Source organism: Engraulis encrasicolus, chromosome 9 (genome assembly GCF_034702125.1).
Source record: "Engraulis encrasicolus isolate BLACKSEA-1 chromosome 9, IST_EnEncr_1.0, whole genome shotgun sequence".
Taxonomy (NCBI): Eukaryota; Metazoa; Chordata; class Actinopteri; order Clupeiformes; family Engraulidae; genus Engraulis; species Engraulis encrasicolus.
Genome location: NC_085865.1, coordinates 30,486,533 through 30,493,413, shown reverse-complemented (window position 1 = coordinate 30,493,413; position 6,881 = coordinate 30,486,533). Strand labels below are relative to the sequence as shown.

The 6,881-nt window shown below is 41.7% G+C and overlaps 1 long non-coding RNA gene across 1 annotated transcript; it reads left to right on the top strand.

Moving 5' to 3' along the window:
* The first annotated feature begins 710 nt into the window (after positions 1-710).
* LOC134455101 (uncharacterized) lies at positions 711-4,017 on the top strand. Its single transcript, XR_010036022.1, has 6 exons — positions 711-1,233; positions 2,002-2,101; positions 2,302-2,401; positions 2,624-2,740; positions 3,273-3,428; positions 3,710-4,017. It is a non-coding gene; the product is annotated as an uncharacterized LOC134455101 (long non-coding RNA).
* The last annotated feature ends 2,864 nt before the right edge of the window (positions 4,018-6,881 follow it).

The window sequence follows — 6,881 nt, the reverse complement described above, 5'->3', positions numbered from 1 at the left end:
ATGTGTGTGTCTGTCTTGCCTGCCTTTGTGTCTGTCTGTCTATCTGTTTCTGTATTTTTGTCTATGCCTGGTTGTGTGTGTGTGTGTGTTTGTGTGTGTGTGTGTGTGTGTGTGTGTGTGTGTGTGTGTGTGTGTGTGTGTGTGTGTGTGTGTGTGTGTGTGTGTGTGTGTAAGAGAGAGAGTGTGTGTGTGTTTTTCTGTTTGTCATACATACAGGGTCGCTGATCTAAGAGAAAATCATAAAAGAACATGGTGAGCTGCTTTCAGCATGATGCTCCTCCACACGAGTGTTTGATGTGTGCGTGCGTGCTTGCTTTATTGCGTGCTTGCTTGCTTTCGTGCGTGCGTGCGTGCGTGCGTGCGTGTTTTCGTGCGTTCGTGCGTGCGTGTGTGCGTATGTTTGGGATAAGGTGGCAGTACGTACTTTGTTTGGCTATCAGTCTTCTGGATCTCTTCTGCAGCATTTTTCATTACAAAAATACCCTCATCATGCCACATTCTTATTTCGTCTTACTCCGAAAGGCTTATGGTGAGAGACAGAGACAGAGACAGAGACAGAGAGACAGAGACAGACACAGAGACAGAGACAGAGACAGATACAGAGACAGAGACAGACAGACACAGAGACAGACACAGACACAGACACAGAGACAGAGACAGAGACAGAGACTGAGACACACTGAAAAGAATGGAAATCAGGGGTTGTTGAATGTTTAAGTAATTATTTAGTATATTGAAAATGATTGTTTCATGTTCCTTCTCCAAACATGTATAAATCATGTAGAACTATTATATTCAGGACGGTGAACAATTTGTTAGATAAATTCATGCTGAGAAAACATGAAATTGTTAGGTTTTTTTTTTAATCTCCGCCCAATCTGATTCTAAACACGTCATTAAAAACTCAAACGAGGTTGAGATGCTGCCTGGGCCCTGCCCTAGCGGTGACGCAACGCTTTTGAAATTGCCTCAGCTTCAGCTATGGTCGGCAATCAGGCGAAGTAGATCCAGAAATTTTCTGTTTCTCTCCTGCTTGTACAAGAGGTCATTTGTGGGAAGACAGTTGACAGTTGGAAGAAAAAAGATGATTCTAAGCACACTTATGCCGTGAGTGCACACCCACCATCTTTCCTTTCTCATCTGCCTCGACAAGAGTAACTACAGAATCGGCTGTGGAGGGAACAACGTTTACACTTCGGAGATTATTTGACGATGGAAGGATTTATTGGCAAGGTAAAATTACTAATATCTTTCCGAAATGTTGAGTTTGAGTTGAGTTCGATGGAACATTAGGTTCAGTGCCCCATATTGTGTAACACGATGTCAGTAGGAAGCCTGGCTAAAAAATAACGTTCACCGGTGTTAGCGTGGCTAGCTAACTGGCCATTGAGACTCTCAATGTAACTGGCTCATACCGGTACAAGTCTTTACGGTAGTTATGTCTGTTAGCATCGTGAAGAACTTTTTTTCACTTCGGAGATTAAAAGACGAGTGAAATACTTATTTGCAAGGTAAAGTTAAAAAAAAAATCCGAAATGTTGAGTTCGAGGGAACATTAGGTTCAGTGCCCCATATTGTGTAATACAGTGTTAGCAGCGAAGGCTGGTTAAAATTAACATTCACCAGTGTTAGCATGGCTAGCTAAATGGCGCGTAATTGCCAAGGACATGCATGTCATAACGGTAGTTCTGTCTTGTAGCAGCTAAATGCACATTACTTAATGTCATTATCTTTCCGTTATTTTGTATGTATTGTGTGATTGTACTAAACTTGGTCTTGTTTGGTAAGTTAGTCTTGCTTGATTATGGTACTGGGGTGCAGCAAGTAGATGGTATTCATGCACATTTTCAGAATGTTCCATGCACATTTAACACATGTAATGCTTTAATTTTGCATCACTGTGCGCATGCAACAGTTGGTCAGAAAAAAAAGATGTGACTGTTTTCGTCTCTCTCTCTCTCTCTCTCTCTCTCTCTCTCTCTCTCTCTCTCTCTCTCTCAGGTGAATGTGGCGTTGTAAGGGGCGCTCATAGTCGTTCCAACAAGACACGATTTGCTGACCCATTATATGCGCAAACTCAGGACTTCGGTCGCCCTGCAAGGTATTCATGCATGTTTTCAGAATGTCCATGCACATTTAAGACATGGAATGCTTTAATTTTGCATCACAGTGCATGCAACAGTTGATCAGAAACAAAAAGATTTGACTGTTTTCATCTCTCTCTCTCTCTGTCTGTCTGTCTCTCTCTCTGTCTGTCTGTCTCTCTCTCTGTCTGTCTCTCTCTCTCTCTCTCTCTCTCAGGTGAATGTGGCGTTGTAAGGGGCGCTCATAGTCGTTCCAACAAGTCACGATTTGCTGACCCATTATATGCGCAAACTCGGGACTTTGGTCGCCCTGCAAGGTATTCATGCATGTTTTCAGAATGTCCATGCACATTTAAGACATGGAATGCTTTAATTTTGCATCACGGTGCATGAAACAGTTGGTGAAAAAATTCAAAAAACGGAAAAACTTGACTGTTGTTCTCTCTCTCTCTGTCTGTCTCTCTCTCTCTCTCTCTCTCTGTCTCTCTCTCTATCTCTGTCTCTCTCTCTCTCTCTCTCTCTCTCTCTCTCTCTCTCAGGTGAATGTGGCGTTGTAAGGGGCGCTCATAGTCGTTCCAACAAGGCATTTTGCTGACAGCAAGGCGATTTGCTGACCCATTAGAAGCGCAAACTCGGGACTTTGGTCGCCCTGCAAGGTATTCATGCATGTTTTCAGAATGTCCATGCACATTTAAGACATGGAATGCTTTAATTTTGCATCACTGTGCGCATGCAACAGTTGGTCAAAAACAGAGACTTGACTGACTGTTTTTATCTCTCTCTCTTGCTCTCTCTCTCTTGCGCGCTTATTTTCTTTCTTTCTTTCTTTCTTTCTTTCTCTCTTTCTTTCTCTCTTTCTTTTTCTCTTTCTCTCTCTCTCTCTCTCTCTCTCTCTCTCTCTCTCTCTCGATTTTTGAAGTAGACGAGTTATGCCCTATATTAGTGTTTCTCAACGGGGGCGGTAGGGAGCTCTATGGGGGCGATGGGAAGGATACAGCCGATAGGGAGAGGTGCTTAGTTGCTATTGGGGGGCATTCTTTTTTAATACTAAGGGGGGTGTTGTCAGGCTTATGATGAGGCCAAGGGGGCGTTTGTTCAAAAAAAGCTTGAGAACCACTGTCCTATATGAAGTTAGCATAGAGTTTGGCATTATAAGTTGTATGTGATTTGTCTCTTTTGTGTCTTCAGATAAATGCTGAATTCAAGAGAATAACTACAATGCCCTTGCAGTCGAGATTCCTGTCCCAGCTAGACATATTGTCTGACAAGCTGCTGAAGCTGTTCAAAAACAGAGGAGGACAGATTGACAAACGCCTAGAGAACATTTTGGCTTGCATGACTGAGGTAAGAGAATTTGAGAATTTTGGGATAGTGCTGATTAGTGTTGACATAGAATTCTATGAAATAATAATTTATCCTTCCTTGATGCAGGATGATGTTGATGGGGGATGTGAATGCATCCTGAAGGCATTGTATGTGTTCCTTGTTAAAATTCCATAAAATAATGTATCCTTCCTTGATGCAGGATGATGATGACATTGATGGAGGACGTGAATGCATCCTGAAGGCATTGTGTGTGTTCCTTGTTAAAATTCCATAAAATAATGTATCCTTCCTTGATGCAGGATGATGTTGATGGAGGACGTGAATGCATCCTGAAGGCGTTGTGTGTGTACCTCAATGAAGACCCCAAATGTCTACTTCGCGCGTTTGTGGTGAGTACAAGCAGTGTGCTGTGCATGTCGCAAGGTGATGATGTTCTCTGTGCCCCTTCTCCGTCTCAGTCTTTTTCCCCTTTCTCTGTCTTTCTGTCCTCTCTCTCGCTCTTTCACTCTCTCTCCCCTCTCTCACACTTCACTATTTCTGTCTCTCTTCTGCCACACTGTCTCTCTCTGTGCCCTCTCTCTCTCTAACCTCCATAGCGCAGAGCCTATGTTTTAACCTTACTGTCACTGAAATGTCTGAATCTGTTACTTATGGCTCTCGCTACTGTCATTGCAATGTTATGGTAGTTGAGTACTTTCAGCAAAAAGTGAGCAGGCCTGCAGCCTACCCCATCCGCAGGGGCTACGTTCCCTTTTGCCCAAAAACAGGTTACGGCGTAGAAGTAGAGTTTTCCATGAAAGGGATGTTGGGAGTTCCTTCTATAAACCACCAACTCCAAACACTAACCCATTTTCCCAACAAACTCCAACTGAACAACTGTTCTTTTGTTTGATCTTCTCTTTCGTTTGACTGTTCCCTCTGCAGGCACATGACAAAATCCAAGTGCAAGAGGGAATGGAGAAAACGACTGTAGGGATCTACATCGTCAAAGCAGATGCCACCAGCAAAGCAGATGACATTGGCATCATTTTGGAAGGCCAGCAGGTGTTGCAGGATGTGGATAATGTGCCATTGGCTGTCGCGTTGTTGTTTGGATTGATTTACGCCCTAAATCTGAACTACCCCGACGGCCTCAAGCGCACTTTTGAAGTCCTGCAGAAAATTATCATGGAGCTGGAAGGCACCATGCTGTCCAAAAAGGTTCAGGTACTGAAAAACCAACTCATTTAAAACACACACACACACACACACACACACACACACACACACACACACACACACACACACACACACACACACACACACACACACACACACACACACACACACACACTCGTACTGGAAGAGACTGAGCCTCGGAGCAAGCATTCAAAACACACACACACACACACACACACACACACACACCACACACACACACACACACACACACACTCGTACTGGAAGAGACTGAGCCTCGGAGCAAGCATTCAAAACACACACACACACACACACGTACTGGAAGAGACTGAGCCTCGGAGCAAGCATTCAAAACACACACACACACACACACACACACACACTCGTACTGGAAGAGACTGGGCCTCAGCTCAGAGCAAGCATTCAAAACACACACACACACACACACACACTTGTACTGGAAGAGACTGAGCCTCAGCTCAGAGCAAGCATTCAAAACACACACACACACACACACACACACACACACACACACACACACACCACACACACACACACACACACACACACACACACAATCATACTGGAAGAGACTGAGAGAGCAGAGCAAGCCCGAACGAAATGAATGACTTGGCTAAGTGTTCTGTTGGAAAAGTTCAATTTGCATATTGGGTCTCACTGTCAAATAGCTTGAAGTCATGTCCCTGGACTAAAATTTGACTAAGGTCTACAGAATTTGTGTGCATTTAGGAGGTCATTGCTTTTTAGATTCTTTGCCAAGAGTTCATTTTCAACATTTGTCTACGTAATGTACCTGAAGGGTCTTCCATGATCTGGCTGTTCAAAATGAATTGGAAATACATTGGAGTTTTCATTGTGAAGTAGCCTAAAGTTATGTCCCTGAACTAAAACTTTACTACTGTCTACAGAATTTGTGTATCTATCTATCTATCTATCTATCTATCTATCTATCTATCTATCTATGCAGCTCCCCATTGACATTTCCTTTTGTTCTCTCAAAGCTGTTGGCAAGTGCTTGTATGTTTTGGTACAATCATAATGAATGTTTTGAAATGAAGGTGCCTTTTATCTTCTTGGATGTAGTTTTGTGTGTGCATTTAATGCTCTCTCTCTCTCTCTCTCTCTCTCTCTCTCTCTCTCTCTCTCTCTCTCTCTCTCTCTCTCTCTCTCTCTCTCTCTCTCTCTCTCTCTCTCTCTCCAAAATGACTTGGCATATTGGGGGTGTCAGTCACTTTTAACTGAATGAGTTAAGCTGTTGAGTACCGTTGGAAAGTGTATTTGATGAAATAATCATAATAAAAAAACCTGCAGTTTTAAGTCAGTTTAAGTCTCTTCATTCTCAAGTATAAAAGCATGTAAATATTGGTTGACCAAGTAGCAATATATAACAATATAAACATGATATATCTGTTTACAGTGTATGACCGTATATGAGCGTCTGATCAAGTAGCAATATATATAGGACATAAAAACATGGTTTTATACATAAAATAAAATATTTACATCAAAACAATTTCTGTGTTAAGTTAGCACAGAAATTATGTTTATGTAAATGTTTTATATATTTTATAAAATCATGTTTTTATGTGCCATATATATTGCTACTTATCAGACATTCATATACTGTCATACACTGTAAACTGACTGATATCATGTTCAAATGACATGAAAACATTATTTTCAGGAAACAGGATAATAACATGTGCAACCGATGTCCATGATATTATCATGTAAATGAAACATGAAAAAAACATGTTTCTTGCAAAGCAGAAACATGTATTATACATGAAATAAGAACTGAAATAATACATAAAATATTAACATGAAAATATCATGTTTGTTCTATAAGCCAATATCATGTTTGAATGACATGAATACATTATTTTTAGGAAACATGAAAATAACATGTGCAACCGATGTCCATGATATTATCATGTATATCTGAAATAACTTTTCTTTCAGTGCAGACACAGAGACAGAGACAGAGACAGAGACTGAGCCGGCCAGAGCAGGATGAAAGGGACAATTCTGATTTCCATGGAGACCCGTGGGTAATGAGTCACGCTGTGTGTTTTACTGTACTAATGGCCATGTTATGTACATGTTTGCCAAATCGTTTGATGGAAGCCTATCACGGCTCATAAATGTGTTGTGGCAAATCAATTATTCATTAAACTGGTACTGGACATGAATCACACACATGCTGACTTTTCAGTGTGTGTGTGTGTGTGTGTGTGTGTGTGTGTGTGTGTGTGTGTGTGTGTGTGTGTG